At 39.8% G+C, this 17485-nt stretch overlaps 1 protein-coding gene across 2 annotated transcripts in view; it reads left to right on the top strand.

Moving 5' to 3' along the window:
• The window catches only part of LOC110674718, a 409506-nt gene that overhangs the window by 29311 nt on the left and 362710 nt on the right, over window positions 1-17485 (top strand). Inside the window, exon 2 of one of the 2 annotated variants that reach the window (XM_021838803.1) lies at window positions 1430-2176. The gene's annotated coding sequence lies outside the window, so the exon portion shown is untranslated. Of the gene's footprint in view, window positions 1-1239; window positions 2177-17485 lie in introns of those variants that run through there. The other variant, XM_021838795.1, reaches the window with a different exon arrangement.

Genomic DNA, 17485 nt, shown 5'->3' with positions numbered 1-17485 from the left:
AAAAAGACCCAAAATTCCTTTTTAATTAACTTTTACCCAACTAACAGATATAAATCTGACAATAATTCACTTTGTTTTTATAGTTTTGAATGCCGACATCATATGGTAACTTAATTAGATAAAGGGACAGCTTGGGCTTCGTAAAACGGGACTCTAACAGGATAATTTTGTTTTTTTTTTATGAAGTTAAACCCCCAAATTTACACAGTTTAGAAGAAAAATCAAATTGACCTATCGTCGGCCGGTTCTGAGAAGGTCCCGTTAATAAACGAAAAAATACACAAAGCCAAAGCTGAGTATCTGAGTATCTTATTTCTCGCATAATGTCCGTAATCGAAGCTATAAAAACAAGTTGAGCTGTTGTCAGATTTATACTAATAAGTTGGATAAAAGTTGATTGAAAAATAATTTGGGATTATTTTTACACACAGTGACCCACCGGAATAACTCCGAACCCGTAGACATTTCTAAAAATTCCAATGATCCTCAAAAAACTAGACATCCAGACGATTCCATTCGAACTAAAACGAAAGCAATCCATCATGAATTGCCAAGATGATGACAATTTATTTTTTTCCTTTTGCTAGGCGGATACGGGTTAACAAATATCATCGGTATCTGTAAAATGTTACAAAATTACAAATAGACAGCTATTGAAATTTCTATGAAATTCTCCGGAAATAAACTTATTGCTAGTGGGGCCACTGAATTCTTCAGAACTTCACTATTAATTCAAATATTAAATTTAAATCGCAATCTAGTTGCATCAGAAAAAAGCTTAAATAACCAGCTACAAAAAAATAGTTTCATTAATATCGACTCATGGAGGTTCCACTCTATGAAAATATCATAACCAGGTAAAAACTAACATATGTGATAAATATAATAAGGTTTCATGGGATTGAATAATTTCATATAATTGATTTTTTCGCTTACTCCTTCAAGAGGGCGTAACTCAAAAATGTAGGTTTTAAATCAGTTTAGAGAAGCAGAACAACTATAGCAACAAATTGGCGTTTAAAGTTTTTAAGTCTATTTTTTATAATAACAATAAGTGGCACACCGTGACATGCTTGGTTCGACTCTGCGAAGACTGACTACGCGCTCCATAGCTAAGGTGTTTGCGCACGCAAAGTCATCCGTTTGGAGCGCGCGCGTGTATTATGATGACGACGCTGGCTGTCCGCGTCCGGAAGGTCCAGTTCCCATATTTTGCAACACGATCAACGACCAACGACAAACGGCGTCAAGATCATTATACAACTGAAGCACCATTTTTCGTCGCTCCGCTGATCAGTTGATTGGTCGAACCCGTCCAAATCGAATCAGAATTATATCTGTCAAGCTTGTTGAGCTCGCGCGTTGCAAACAGGCAATCGGGTATTGTGCGTTTAACTGAAGTGCTTTCGTTTTTTGGTTTGAATTTCAGATCGGAGAGAACCTGTCGCCTAAGCATAAGGTGATCTGTGATCTACAAGCGTGCGTGAGTTGAGGAGGAGGCGGCGATTTAACCAAGGAAATTCGGATACAGCGAACTCTCGGCGGTCAATCACCGAGAGTGAAGAATTTGTACTCGCATCCAAACCGCACGGAGATTAGTGGGAGTTTTGCGTTTTGACGAACAAGGATCGAAGCCGGAATCAATCAAAACACGTTTGAGTACGCGAGAATATCAATTTATGCGCGAAAGTGCGGGGGTGGAAATGTGTTCGGTGCCACTGCGGCCATCAGCGATCGGATTCAGTGCCAACGGAGGAATCTAGTTCTGGTCGAGAACCGGAGCAGCTAGCAGCTGGTGTACGCAGTTCGCGAAGTGATCCCACTAGAATACGAGTACGAAAGTGTCAGTGTGCGCGCGCGGTGACAAGTTTCAGCGTCGTCGGGAAGATTCTAGAAGTGGTGCGATTGAACGCGAGTGAAAGGTGGTGAAAGTACGAAGAAATCCTTGAAAAGGATTCAGGATCGATATTGAAAAAGTTATCCCACAAAAAGCAAGTATCAATTGGTTTCAGTGCAATTTTGCGAACGCAAAATTTCAACGAAAGTGAAGTGACGAACCTCTCCCAGTGTCTGAATCTCTCAGCCGAATTACAGTGATATCGGCAACTTAATTCGAGTGACGAGAGTGAACGCATAACAACCGAAGGGAGGAGCTGGAAGGACATTAGAACGAACGGTAAGTGTTGGAATACAGGTATCAGAAGGCCGAATTCAGAGGCATGTTTTCCGCCAATAAATAGGCTTTTGTTTTTATTCAATAACATGATACACGGGAGATCAACGACGGGGTTGGTTGTCTAATGGCTACCGCTTTTGCTCCATAAGCAGAAGGTCATGGGTTCAATCCCAGGCCCGTCCCTTTCCTCGTACTTTGTAGTTGTATATCTCTCACTTGCTTCTATTCATTCTTAATCTATCACACTCAAACTATTCGTTCATAGCAAACGCTAGAACCAGAGACGGACGAGAAACCGTTTCCCTAACGCTTCCATTCTTCCACGCGCATGCCTTTCCTCACGCCTGATACATAGGCAGTCTGCTAACCACAAAAGCAAACCTCTCTGCCATGCCTTTCTCCCAATCCATACACTTCCGCATGAACTGGCGTAAATGCAGGGGTATATCCGGTCTACTGTGGGAGCCAGTTTAATGCATCATCAATTCCTCCCCCTTTCCCTCATTGGTCTGCATTCTGACGTGACAGGCGTCATTGTTGCCTAAAAATAGAAGATCACCAGCACTTATACACTGAGGGTGTCTGTTAGTCCCAAACAGTCATTCGGTTGGTTCCTTGTGTAAGTGCAGTTGATCTGGCGATACTGGAGTAGCATCCACGGACGGCCAATCAAGCTCAAGCTCAATAACATGATACATGGGAGATTCTTCCTATTGTTTAGACATTTCGCTAGGCTTTTCTTCATTAATTATTCAAAGAATTCATCAACGAGTTTGTCTACAATTTTTTTTCCGGAAATTAAAAAAAAAAGAAGTCTGGAGAGTTTCTTCAAACTCAAAACTTTTTGCTGCTGTTCTTCTAGGATTATTTTATCAAATATCTTTAATAATTTTTTACTTAAAAAATCCTTGATAGGTTTTTATTGAAATTTCTTCAAAAACCATAACGGAAAATCTTGAGATACTGTTAATTGTTATTCTGTTGTTTGTTAAATGTTAGTAAACTGTTAAACTATTTTTTTTTTTTTTTTTTTTTTTTTTTTTTTAATAGGCACTCCGTGCTCGTGGCCACTACTGTGCCGGACTCAGTTGATCTGTAGCTGCTTTATCGATACAGATCTATTTTCAACTTATCTATATTTACATCTAGATTCACTTTCTCCTACTCTTTTACTCTCACACCGAGCAGGTAGGAGAGAGCTCTGCTATTAGTGAGGCTAGCTGCCTGCGAAGAGGGTCAGTTTGTCTCAGTCACCATCTGATACTGACGGAGGATGGATGTGCTCCGTGAGGCGTCTTCTGGTGGCTGGACGGGTTTTTTTTGGAGGGGCTGGGAATTGAACCCATGACCTTCCGCTTATGAAGCGGAAGCGTAACCTCAAGGCTACAGACCCCCCTATCTGTTAAACTATTATTATATATAAGAACAAAATTTGTTAATACACTATCACCACACATTGAACAAGTCTAAGACAACACACATAAGATTGAGCCAAAAAGATGAAAAAGGGTTACCACAGTTAAATCCTCGTCGAAAAGAGAAAATAAAGGATGAAAGGGATAGAGGGAAAAGGGACAGGCATCTGGGTCGAACTGAGCCAAGAGCAAAGCCTATTCAATTTAGAACTTCGAGACAACCAGTTCGCAGATTTAACCGTATGCCCAGTGTACTCAAATTAACCGTTGAAATTAAAGTTCGTTCGACAACTATATCCGAATCAGGTATGAAGGAACCAACTATCAACGACAGTTATGAGTAAATCCTGTCGCTTGGTTTAACCGTTGCCCGATTCCGTTCTCCCTCAGGACCCATTACTATAGGCCGATTTCGCCTGGTATTGACCACTCCCGGACCGTCGGCTTCCGAGTGGTGTACTACAAGCCACCAAGAGCATCCGAGTGGCTCTAGAAGTCATCCCAGATACCCAGACCGTCGTTGAGAGTCCTCCGACATCCAAGAGATCGAATTATCTCCGCAGCCATCGCCCAGTCGTGAACTCGAAGAGCGTGCCGCTCGCCTCAGAAATCCGAATTCAGCCCAGCAACCCCCAGGACAACCCTCACGTGTTCCATTTCCGGCCGGCCGCAGCGTTGCACACGCCATACCCAGACACTACACACACCAGTAATTTGGGAAAAATATAAAGTTAAAAGCCAAGAAAGTGAGTTTTACTTGGGTTTTTGACCAGCTCCAACGTGCCGACCTTAACAGTCTCATCCCTAAAGCAGGTCCTTCCTGTTTTATTTTTGACTGATATGTAAGGCCACAACACGCATATTAAGGAAGTTTTGGGGACGGACTTGTGGTTAGAACACACGCCACTCACGCCAAGGACCAGGGATCGAATCCCATTCCCGAGATAGTCACTTATGAACAAATGTTAGGGTGACGACTGTTTTCGGAAGGGAAGTAAAGCTGTTGATCCCGAGATAAACTGGTCCATGCCTAAGAATCTCGTTAATAATTTCTATCTTTATTAACGAGAGAAAGTTTTTATAGCTTACTAAACTTTTTTTTTAATATTTGAAAACAATTCAATTGTTTTCTAAGATTCTGGGTCATCAGGTCGAAGTTCGTTAGGCCAAATGGATCATTAAGCCAAAAGGTTCATTAGGCCGAATAAGTTTAAAAATGATAGTTGACAACTGCTTTCAGAATTGATCATTCAATCCCAAGAAGCACGCAAAACATCTTTCAAAGAGATGCTTTTTAAAAAAGGCTTCAGAGATCAATAAATCAATAAAAGCATCTGTAACTTACCTAATTCTAGTTCCGTTGCATAGTAATATCAAAAGCTAATAACGTTTCATTGCCGTTCCAATGAACTTGCATTTCACCCCGAGTTTGGGATTCAACATTATTGAAACAACGAGATTCGCTCCAAATGTTTTCTAACTAAACCGTAACTAAAATTTCTATGAAGCAATTTGACAGCAAAACTCGGAAGAACAGACTTATTAAAAGAAATCACTGAGTCACATGATGATATCTGTAAACAAGGACAAGAATTGTAACAAAAATGTAGAACGATACACAGTTAAAACTATAATGTAAATTTAAGTTTATTTTCGTGTACATGTTTAGAGCATGAAAATACACGTCGTTGAATTTTATCGCAGCGTAGCCTGCAGTGCTCCTCTTTCTTGTTTCATTTTCGTTTGTTCCCATAGGGCTCCGGATGACGATAAAAGAAAACAAAACTGATCAATGCCAATAATGTTTATTTTTCACATGTGTCTGATAATCTTTATACATTACATTGCCGTAGTTGATATTATCGCGCTGCAAAATGGAATGATGTGTTGTGTGGCAAAAATTCTATCGCCGGTCTCCAAGCAAACAAATAGCTACCTCATTATCGTAAATTCGAAGACACAAATAGGTTTCTCTCACCTGCAATTCCAGAAGATTGATTTATTTAATACACTCCAGCTCATTTCCGTCGGTAAATTAAAAAAAAAAACTTTCTTAACACACCACGAAGATTCTTAATTTTGCCAAACAACCGCAACAGAAACGCGTCAGCCATGTTTCTTCTTCTTCTTCTGTCGGGTGTGGGATCACTGCGTCCATTTGTTAGGACTATTGTGATATACCCTATTACTCTATGTACACAATGTTTTCCAGTAGCAAATGTGCCTCCGGAATACTTTGCGCATTTGACTGAACTTTGAACCATCTGCCATTGATGGGCAGAAGTCCTAGGTTGCAGTGTTGTAGTTCCCCCAATCTGGCGTGATCAGCCTAATAAAGCTAACCACCTCCCTGGGGGATGCGTTCCAAATATCAGCTGGCTGTAAGTAGTGCTTGCCAAATATTTTGAACCTACGATGGATGTGTGTACTGCAAGAGCAGAGAAGGTGTTGTGAGGTTTCGTCCGTCTCGTCACAGAAACGGCAATTTGTGTTTTGGACGACACCGATCTTGTATAAGTGGTATCTGCTTGGGCAGTGACCAGTTATTAGACCGATGTATGTGCTGAGATCCCTTTTGTTGAGACCTATAAGTTTTTGTGTTTGTGTCGTGTTTATTGTTACGAACCTTTTGGACTGATTCGCATTGGAAACTGTATTCCAATTTGATTGAATTTGATCGAACAACCAGTTGTTCAATTCCGTGTTTAGTGCAGAGTTTGAAATGCCAAGGAATGGCTCTGGACCAATGAACATTTTGGTTGATCCATTCCTTGCTAGCTGATCGGCAATTTCGTTACCCTCTAGACCCGTATGTCCTGGTTTAACTCGATTGCGTTCAGCTAGGGATTTCAGTGCAAGAATGCATTCCCACACAAGTTTTGAGTTGCAAGTGAAAGCCTTCAAAGATTGAAGCGCTGCTTGACTATCAGAGAAAATACAGATGGTGGCATGTCTGTAATTTCTTTTAAGACACAGCTGCGCACATTCCTTGATTGCATAGACTTCTGCTTGAAATACTGTAGGCCACTGTCCAAGAGAGACAGAGATTTTGGTTTTCGGTCCGTATACTCCAGACCCTGTCAAATTATCCATTTTTGAACCATCTGTGTAGAATTTAATAGATCCCGGTGAAATGGTGGGTCCACCTCCTTCCCATTCCTCACGAGAAGGAAAGAGCACCGTGAATGGCGAGTCATAGTTTACCACTTTTTCCATCCAGTCACTACATTTTTCAACAATAGGATTTATCGAAAATTCATTTAACATTTCAGTCGTCGCGCTTTTGTATTTTGTACAACACAGCTGCAAAAACCTCGCTTTTCGTTCACAACAGCAGCGTGGTGTTTCCGACGGTGGCAAACCGCGCGACGACTGGAAGGTTAATATACTCAGGTGACCTGTTAAGTCCCTTGAAAGTAAGACTGTTGATCGTTTTAGCCTAAGAGCACTTTTCTCAGCATCCAGCTTTATGAATTGATCCAGCCGGGGCAGATTGAGTATAGCATCTAGGGCAAACCAGGGGGTACTACGAACTGCACCGGTTATGGCAATACAGGCAGTACGTTGAATTTTTTTCAGCTTAGCTCTAGCCGTAGCTTCCTTTGTCTTAGGCCACCAAACAAGGGACGCATAGGTTATTCTAGGCCGAACGATTGTTTTATAGATCCACATGATCATACTGGGTTTTAGACCCCATGTTTTACCACAGGTCTTTGAGCAAACCCAGAGTGAATTGAGACCTTTATTTATGATTGTTTGAAGATGGGTGTTCCAATTTAGTTTTGCGTCAAGTGTGATGCCAAGATACTTGACCTCATTTGAGTAAACTAATTGTATTTGGTTCAAGAAAAGAGGGTGGAGTTGTACCTTTCGTCTTTTTGTGAACGGTACAATTGTTGTTTTTGAAGGGTTTATTCCTAGTTTCTCTTTTTGACACCAGGAGAGTGTGTGATTGAGAGCAATTTGCATCCTTGATGAAATAACGCTGTCAAATTTGCCTCGTACAATAATGACAACGTCATCTGCGTATCCAACAACTTCAAAACCCCTTCTTTCTCAGCTATCTAGCAGTTCGTCCACCACTAATGACCACAATAAGGGAGAGAGTACTCCCCCTTGAGGGCATCCCCTTGTAGCCATTACAGTAATGCGCGAATCACTCAGCTCAGATGAGATCTGTCGATTTGCTAGCATAGCATGTACCCAGGTTGCAATGCATGGGTCGAAGTTTCTCCTCAACATTGCCGAACCTATAGACGAATAAGAAGCGTTATCGAACACGCCCTCAATATCAAGAAATGCTATAAGAGCGATTTCTTTTGCATTAAAGGTTTTCTCGATCTTGTTCACTAGCGTGTGCAGTGCTGAGACCGTTGATTTTCCGCTTTGATAAGCAAATTGGGATTTAGAAAGAGGCATAGTTTTCATAAATTTAGAATCTATACACTCGCATAATCGTGATGCTACGCTGTAGCCATCAAGGTAAGGTAAGGTAGGTATACTCGCATAATACCTTCTCCATGATTTTAAGCATTACCGAGGATAGGCTTATCGGTCGGAATGCTTTAGGGTTGGTTTTGTCCTTTTTTCTGATTTTGGAATAAAGACAACTCGAACTTGATGCCAATCGTTTGGAATGTGTCCCAGAACTAAACTTGCCTTAAAAATCTCTACCATGTGTGGAATCAGTGTCTCTTCCTCTTTTTGGATAAGCGCTGGGAAGATTCCATCCATGTCAGCAGATTTGAATGGCTCGAAAGATCTCACTGCCCTAACAACCCTATCGCGAGTAAGAGCTTCTTTGGCAACCTTTATTGCGTCCCTTTTTGTTCCTGAGTCCCCTGATAGGAACCCGTGTGGAACTGAGACGTCAAGTATGGCATTTAGACTCGTATGTGGGATTGAATCAGGAAAGTGAACTCTTAGCATTTCACTCAGTGTTTCACGAGGTTCCACAGTGAGTGAACCGTCAGTCCTTTGAAGACTTCCCAAACCATTGGAGTGATCCTTCGAAAGAGTTTTATGAAGTCGAGCAGTTACGGGAGTTTTCTCAATGCTTTCACACATGAGAACCCATGATTTCCGTTTTGCTCGTCTCATTTCTTTGTTATACTCTGTCAGAGCCTTTCGGTATGGACTCCAATCAGAAGTGCGAACTAACTGTTTTGATCGGACAGCTCTCTTGATAAGCATTTAGAATTTTGTTTTTAATAGAACCCGAAGCTGCTTCTAACTGTATAATAGTCTGAATATTCGGCTCTATTATATAGTCTTCAGAAAAAAAAAGACCCACACCACATGCTTGTTGTTAGGAGTGAGCCGTTGCATGACACGCCAATTGTTGGTTATCAGATCGTTCTGACTCTCGATGAGAGCTTTGATACGATCATCGGTGTATTGCGCGCTTTGAGGGAAGAAGGCTCGAATCAGTTCTGGACGTTGAATCTTATCCTCATCCATTGCAACCAACTCAACGCCTTCCAGGGGGTTTAATGCAGGTGTTTTCTCCTTTACCCATTTCGCAGTCTCCTGATCCTTACAAATAAGAACCATATGGCCAGACTTGTAGATAAGGTTAGAGAACTTGGGCTTCATTGTCGCGTTCCGTTGTTGTTCAACCCGAAGCAGCAGTGCCTCCTGGACAACGTCCAGCTGAGTCGTTGAAAGTTGGGTCATGGGGAAGTCTTTTGGGATTATTCCGACTCTCCTGCGACTGGTCATTTCTCCGTAGCTTGGACTAGTCTGTTTTTTATCTTCTGGTGGAGGTTTGTTGATCGTCGAGGCTGTTGAGCTGTTTGTTTCCTGTTGCTCAACTCGCTTTCTCGGATTCAGGTGTTGTTTCAACCGTTTCTGCTTATGTTCTTCTTCAGCATTTGTGGACTTGTCAAGGTCCTGCTGAGTGCGTTTCAAAGGAGTTGACACCATAGCCTCACCCCCCGTGATTCTGGATAGGGCCTCAGGGCGGCTTAAGTCACTTTGTCGGAGTGCTTTTAGCTGCTTCCTTTGGCTCCGAGTGATCTTTTTGGTGCCAGTAGGTTTTTGTTTGTTCGCGTCATCTGTTGGATGTTGATCCGTCTTTCCATCAATAGATGATTGATGGCTGCGATCCTGTCAAGTTTATTGTGACTGTAATTCCAACCTATTCGTCGTCCATTGGTCTTGAGTCGTTCGGGAGTGTCAGAGGGTGGTCGGTTTCCATGTTTTCATGCGAACTACTGAGAAGCTCATCTTCGGTCAGTCCAAGTTTACCAAAAGCATTCTCTGTTTCCGTTTCGTCCGACTGGGAGAGGCAGTCGTCACCTTTTTCGAACTGAGGGAGGCAGTCGACACCTTTTATTTTGGTTTGATTATTTGCACTCATTTTTTGGTCCCACGAGTCGCTGGGGAAAGACGGTCCGCTGCATCATTGCCCCGCCCTAATGCAGTAAGAGCTACATACTGGAGAGTTCACCCTGGTGCTCTCCAGGCTCCGTTAGCGATTGAGCATATTTTAAACCCCCTCAACCATTCATCCATCAGCACGGGTCGCATCACACCTTGGGATTGGGGTTACCTGATTAGTAGATTTTTACTACAGGATCAGGCAATCCGTAGTGTTATTCTTAGCCAGTTGAGACAACCACTACCGACACTACACGGCTATCGCAGCCTAGAAAAGAAAGAAACATTGAATATTAACTTCTATGGACGACCAAGCAGATAACATTGAATATTAACTTCTATGGACGACCGGCAGCCATGTTTACTTTTTTACTCTTGTATGGTACTTTAAATTTACATGATCGTTGAAAAATGAAGTTAATTTAATTGAAAACTAAATTGATATCCCTTCATTATTGGGCAAGATGTTGAAATTTACACGTTATAGTGAAATCAAATCTAAAATAGTTTAAAATTGTATGTTTTTCCAGTAGAAGCATTAACCTAAGAATGCTAATGTCGCTGCTGTTCGTGTGACCAACATCTAGTTTGCTGCGATGTGACAGCGTGAGTACCGGGCCTCAAAGTGTCAAAGGCTAAAACAAAACATTCTCTGTTGCGTGGGATCGATAAATTAATGAAAAAATACAATTAAAGGTAATAATTAGTTGAATCAATTTTGTGACAACAGCGCCACTAGCGTTCTACTACCAATATTTCTATTGTTTTTCCATGCTCTCATTATGTGCATTAAAATGAACTCAAAATTGAATTGTATTCTCGATTCAATGCTTGTAAATTCACTACCTTCGTGATTTACATGACATTGAGAATAAAGCATTTTTGGCTGTGGAAGAATCTCCTTGCACTTAGCTTCAGTCAAGGAAAATCTCTTACGGAGCAATTGAGGACCACCTATATTATGACAGTAGAAGCATTAACCTAAGAATGCTAAAGTCGCTGCTGTTCGTGTTACCAACATCTAGTTTGCCACGCGCTGACAGCTTGAGTACCGGTCGTCAAAGTGTCAAATAAATTTTAAAATCATCCACTACAACATAGCCTCGATCAAACAATGAAAAGATACAGTTAAAGGTGATAAAAAACTAATTCAGTTTTGTGAGAACACCGCCATTAGCGTTCTACTACTAATATTTCTATTATTATGACAAACACTTTTCACAAATAAAATCAAATTCTTCTAGATAATTCTCCAAAATGCTAAAAAACATAAACAAATCATCGCATGAACTGCTCTAATTGAGTTTTGCAGACTTCGGCCTGATAACCCTTTCGATCTAATATGCTTCGGGCTAATGAGCGTATACCGTTTTCTAACCTGCAAATATGTAGTATGCTCTTCATAAGTTATCATAAGTACTGTGCAAAAGGGTAGGACAATCTACGGTCAAGGATTCTTCTATCTAAATTACTTGAGCTGTACGCTGCTAAGAAGTAGAACTAATCTCATAACGCCGGTAATGCCCGCTATGCAAATCAAATGGAACTATTACTTTACCGCACGGAAAAATGTGCGGCTTAATTATTCCACAAGTAAAGCCGGTAATTTTGACAGCTGATCCATAATATCTAATCATAATAGATGTATCTATATCCATCTATCTATAAAATCCATGAAATAAGGTTAAAATTAATGTTATATTATAGGCTACCGTCGTGCGGGGTGACATTAGGCCATAAGGGTATATTTTGACAGCAAGCTGATGTCAGAATAATGAAGTCAAGCTTCAAGGGTACATTATAAATAGCCAATAGATGATCACAGATAGGTTTTACGGCGATTCTACTAGCCATGAGATGCATCGAAAGAGGCGGTCAAAGTCATCCCCTAGGCCCAATGTCACCCCGCACAACGGTATCAAAGAAATTTGGTAAACAAAATTGTGCGGCCCGCGAGCCGGACTGATTTTTGCCTTTATTTGTCTCGTTAGCAAAATATTTGATACAAATTTAAATGTTACTACCTGGATTAGTTAGATATAGAATTGAGCTTTCGTTTAAGGTAAAAATTTCTAATTTTGCGAACGCATCATCTATTTATGTCAAATTAAAACCAAAAAGGTTGAGCTGGCCTGATGTAAACTAAAATTTTAATTGTTGTTTGAAACGGTAACCAGAAAAGGCTCCAAGAAAAAGTGAAATAGGATGATAAGGAAATTGAAAAAATCCTAAACCAAAATTTATAAATTGACGCTTATATTGAGCTGTTCGATAATCCAATCCGCATGGTTATTAAATTAATTAACTCATTACGCGTGGTAAAGATGGACAAATTATGGGTGTCGTTCTCACTCAAGTGATTGCAGTATCAACACTAAATAAATCGCACTCGCTCTTTCCGCGTGTGTAGTAACATGTGATGGATGGATATGGGTTATGTAAGGGGTTCGCGTGGTCTGGAGGGATTTGAATTCTAAACTTGTAACCAACTCAGTTATTGGGTCACCAAGTGGCTCGGTAGCTTAGTTGGTAAAGCGCTCGTCTAGCATACAAGAGTCCTGGGTATAAATCCCAACCGAGCACGTGGATTTTTTTTCATAATTTGTCCATCTTTACCACGCGTAATGAGTTAATTAATTCAAAATTTATAAATTCGCGAAAAAAATAAATCATTGTTCTCTAAGTGCTTGGATCGATTTTAGATGATATTTAGATCGAGAATACCAATTTGAATATTATTAGTTTTTTTAAGATGCACCGACACGGTAATGTTGCCAGTAGGCAATTATGTCCTTTAAAGACTAGACAACAAACTAGCGTGCAACGCCTAGTGGCACAGTCGGAGAACGTTTTCTGAGCTGAAGCGGGATTCGAACCTGCACTCAATGGCTAAATGCTTGTTAACACTTACCGCACGGCCACGAAGCTCACAGGTTGCGATATGTGGAAAAAATTCCTCACCGAACTATTAGTTGATGTCCTTTAAAATATCGCTGAAAAAAGAATTTCCTGGTGGAATTCTAATAGAAACCTAAAAATAATCATTGGAAAAAAGCCAAGAGGGATGATTGCAGGTGTTGTTTTAATTTATATTTTGTTGGCAATGGACTTCTTGATGCAATCACATTATAACCTTTAGGGGAACTCCTGGTAAATCTTCCAGATGAATGTCTAGAGGAACTTATGTACGAATTCCTGAGATAATTTCTCGGAAAATCTGTGAAAGTATACCTACAGGCTTCTCTGAAGGAATTTCAGAAGTAATCCAGGGAGAAATTTGTGACTATAACTAAAGATATCCATTAAGATATTCCTAGAGATCCTCTGGAGGAATCTCAGGAGGAGTCCCTAGGGGGTTTTCTGGGGGGAATAAATATCCTGTAAAAATCCATAGTGGAATTTTCGAAGGAATTCCTTGAAGAATCGCTTGAGAAATTTCTTGAGTAACTTTAGTTATTCTTGAAGAAGTTTCAAAAGGGGTTTCTGTTGTAATCTGTGGCAGAATACCTACATCTATTTCAGAGAAATTTTGCTAGGAATTCCTAGAATTATTATTGAAGGAATTGGTTTATGAAGGATCTACTGGAGGAATTCCTGGATGATTGCTTGGTGGAGTTGTCGAAGGAACCTTAAGAGGAATTCCTGGATAAATTCAAGACGGAAATTGTGCAGGATCTTGGTAGAAATAATTTTAAGCATTTTTGGCAGAGCCTATGCAAGAGTCTATGACAAAAAAAAAACAGTAGCAGTTTTTTTCTGGAAGATTTTCCAGGAGAAAACTCGTTGAGAATTCATGCAGGCATTTCTGCAAGTGAAGTGTTTATGGAGGATGTTCCTAGAACAAAAAGACTTTTTCCGACGTCTTCAACATAACGCAAACTCGAATTTGTGGTGCGTGTATAGGTTTAAGGAAAAGGTTGTATTCAACATTAGATAGGGGTTTCTAAGTTGTAAACGTAACTTACAAATTTCGGTGAGACTTTCTCAGGAAACTTTACTTTTCTTCCTGCCGTAGATTCCGTCTACGTATACCTGTTATCCTAATTTTAAGATTAGTTTTAGTTCTGATTGTACAAATGTAACTTACTGCTGTGAGAATAACTCTGTGATTCAATTTTTAGGGATTAATTTAGCCTTACAAATTTAGGAATAAGTTTAACTGTAAATACATTTTAGAAAAGGGTAATTCAAGTGTCTAACCAAATTAATTGCACATCACGTTCAAGGACATGCAACCTTCTACCACGTTCCACATCCTCAATTGATAATGATCATTATATTCTCTTTCGTCACTGGCCTTTGTCAACGGGTGACATATCAGCCCTTGAGAGACTCTATTCAGTTGCGGTAATACGACGGACCAGTTCTGGCAGCAACAGAGGAAGATCTTCGGGGTTGGAAGAAACTTGAACTTGAAAAAACTTATGAGGAATTTTCGAAGAAATGTTTCAAGGAATCCCAGACAGAATTTCTGCAGAAAGGAGTGGAAGATTCTCGGACTACATTGTAGAGTAGATGAATACCTAAAAGAATCCCTGGAGGAATGTCTGGGTGAAATCCTAGAGAAATGCCTTCAATAATATCTGGCGGAGTTGCTGAAAGAACATCAGGAGGAATTTTTGAAAAAAAAAAACCCTAGAAAAATTTCTAGAGACATCTCTGCAGGAATTCTTTTAAAAAAATACCAGGAATCCAGGAGGAGCTGGGAGAATTTCTATAGAAATCCCAGGATTATTTTTTGAAAAATATCTCTAGTGGGTTTCCCGAAGGAACCTAAGGTGAAATTTTTGGAGAAATCCTTGGTGGAAGTTTTGGAGAAAGTCTTCATGGAACTACTGGTGAGATCCTCCTAAAGGAATACCTGAATACCTGTTGGAATTCCTGGATGAATCTCAAGTGGAATTCCTGGAGGAATTTCTGCTGCAATTTATAAAGCAATCCATTTTGAAATTCCTGGAGGAATACCTGATAGAATTTCCGGAGGAATCCCTGATGAATAATCCCAAAGGAATTCCAGAAGGAATCCCTTTCTAGTTCTCTGGTGAAAATCCGGGAAGAATCCTTGGAATAATGGATTGCCTACTTCGCTAATGTCCACATTTGATCAGCAGAAATTTAATCATTTTATTTTTTATGTGGAAAGGAATCTAACTTAAAGGCTTCAATTAAGAACATATTTGGTGGGTGTGATAGCCATCATCATTATGCCTAATCGGTACCAAATATTTTTTTTAAAGTTTTCACATCTTGAGAAATAATTCTTTAGATGCATTTCGACACGCAAATAATTTTCGTGTTACGTTCTAGCAAAAATACGTGCATAATCACTAGTGCTATGCATTGCCCAGCATTACGTCTAACCCATCTATGGAGTTCCTGAAGCAATCTCTGGCAGAGTTTCTAGCAGAGTTCCTGAAGGAATCACTGTTGGAATTCCTAGTGGGATCCCTGGTGCAGTTCTTGGTGGAATTTTTGTAGACAGGCATTGCAGACTTCGTTCTCTTTTGATTTCTAAAACCGATCAAAGCAAGCGAATGAAAACATCCCATCTGTATTCATGCATGATTGGCAATGTTTCGCAAGTTGTAACAAGCTTGATAAATATGTAACATCTGCAAACAAGAACTCCAAAGCAATAAATATAAATGATGATGATAAAACCATTTTTTGTGTTCATCTACTGTTGGGGGTAGGTGTTTTATTTCACTTTCATGACAAATAAGCCCAAACATCCTAGAGCACAGTGCTCCTCGGGTTCGGAACTTGTTTGTATGCGTTAGCCCCCTAATTCAATTATAGCTATAGCAGTAGATGATAAACAGGTTCTCATGATGCACTGCAGATCATGATTGTTACAGAGAGCGATAAGCTTAGCTTAGCTTAGTTCAGACTGTTTACACATACCGTTTTGACTCATATTCCGAACACTTAAAGCCAACAGTGACTTCAAATGCATCTGATTGCAATAATTGGCTGATATTTGTGTAAATTCTAATTTATTTGCAAAGTCTGACTGTTAGCTGTTGGGTGTACTAATAATAATGTTGATTTAAAAAGTTTTAGTATGTTTTTTTTCATAAAAGTATGAACAACATTTTGATTCAAATGCCGAATATTGTGTTCATTCTGTCTCATATTCCGAACACCTTGATTCAAATTCCGAACAGCACGAATAAATCATATTCAAATTAATTATTTCGCAAATATGACCTGAGCTTGTTCTACTGGTTTCAAACTAGAGAATAATCACTACTCACGTGGTATAAATAATATTGGAGACAATTAAATTGAATTGCAATTGACTGCCATTTCCTTGTTATTTGGTGAAATATTTCAGCGAAACATTTCAACCAAATCGCCATACAAAAACCGAGAGTTCGGATTATGAGTATGTTTGGAATTTGAGACAAAACGGTATCAATGGTTGCTATTCCATGATTGACCGAAGTCAGTGAAAATGCACAAAGAATCAACTAGAAGGTCGGCTGGGATTTGCCATTATCTTATCCAGTGTGCATAATTTAGTGCCTCTGGTCAATAACGGCGCCGGCTTCGTACTTGCAGTCAGGTGGGATTGAGGGAAGGAATGTGTGTGAAAGGAATGAGTGTGTAACCTTTGCTATTTGCAGACCGTGTTTTCCTCTGCATCTCCACAAAGGTTACGGAGGGATGGTTGGTAATTGGAAGGATCTTTGGGTCATAGGATTCACTTTGAAAAGCGATTATTTGTGAGATATAAACGGTTGTAGGACATTTACCAGAAAGTCAAACCCCAGAACGACATTCCCCAGAATGACGTTCCCCAGAATTCCATTCCCCAGAATGGGACAGTCCCCAGAATAGGACATTTCCCAGAATCGTTTATATTTATTTCCAAGATACGAAAAAATAAAATAAATTTGGTTTTGTTTTGGTTTTCTGTTTAATTTTCGTTAAAAATGATTTTTTAATTTTCAGAGTAGCATCTGGGAATCCAAATAATCCAATTTGGGGTATAACAAACTTGAGATTTTCATACAAGAATGGACCATCCTAATATGAACATTGTTATCGTCTTATATTAATTCCAGTTAAATGATGTTGTAGGGGAAAAGCTTCAATTCTATCTACAAGTATTGTAAGAATTTTCGGATTTTTACACAAAGTCAAAGGCCAAAACCGTCTGGATGGGTCAAACACTAATGCTAGGTCGAAAATTGGTGCCCTTCCCCTATAGGGCCAGTGATAGAGGCAATAATAACGGACTGAGGGATAAAAAATCGCTAATAAATAACGGAAGGTCATTTTTCGTATCTGAATACGTCATTTGAAAGCTATTCTATTATATTTTACGTAAAAAATAATCTTAGAATAATAAAATCATTGAATCTTCTAAATATCATTTCCTCCATAACTGGAACATGTTCCAGTAATAGTGGTATTTGCTAACTTGTGTTCCTATAATAGTGATTTACATTGACTTCCCATTGAGACTCACTATTATAGGAACGACCCACTATTACTGGTGCAAGGG

This window comes from Aedes aegypti, chromosome 1 (genome assembly GCF_002204515.2).
Source record: "Aedes aegypti strain LVP_AGWG chromosome 1, AaegL5.0 Primary Assembly, whole genome shotgun sequence".
In the NCBI taxonomy this organism is placed as follows: Eukaryota; Metazoa; Arthropoda; class Insecta; order Diptera; family Culicidae; genus Aedes; species Aedes aegypti.
Note: the sequence above shows the minus strand (reverse complement) of the source record. Positions and strands in the feature narration are given on the sequence as shown.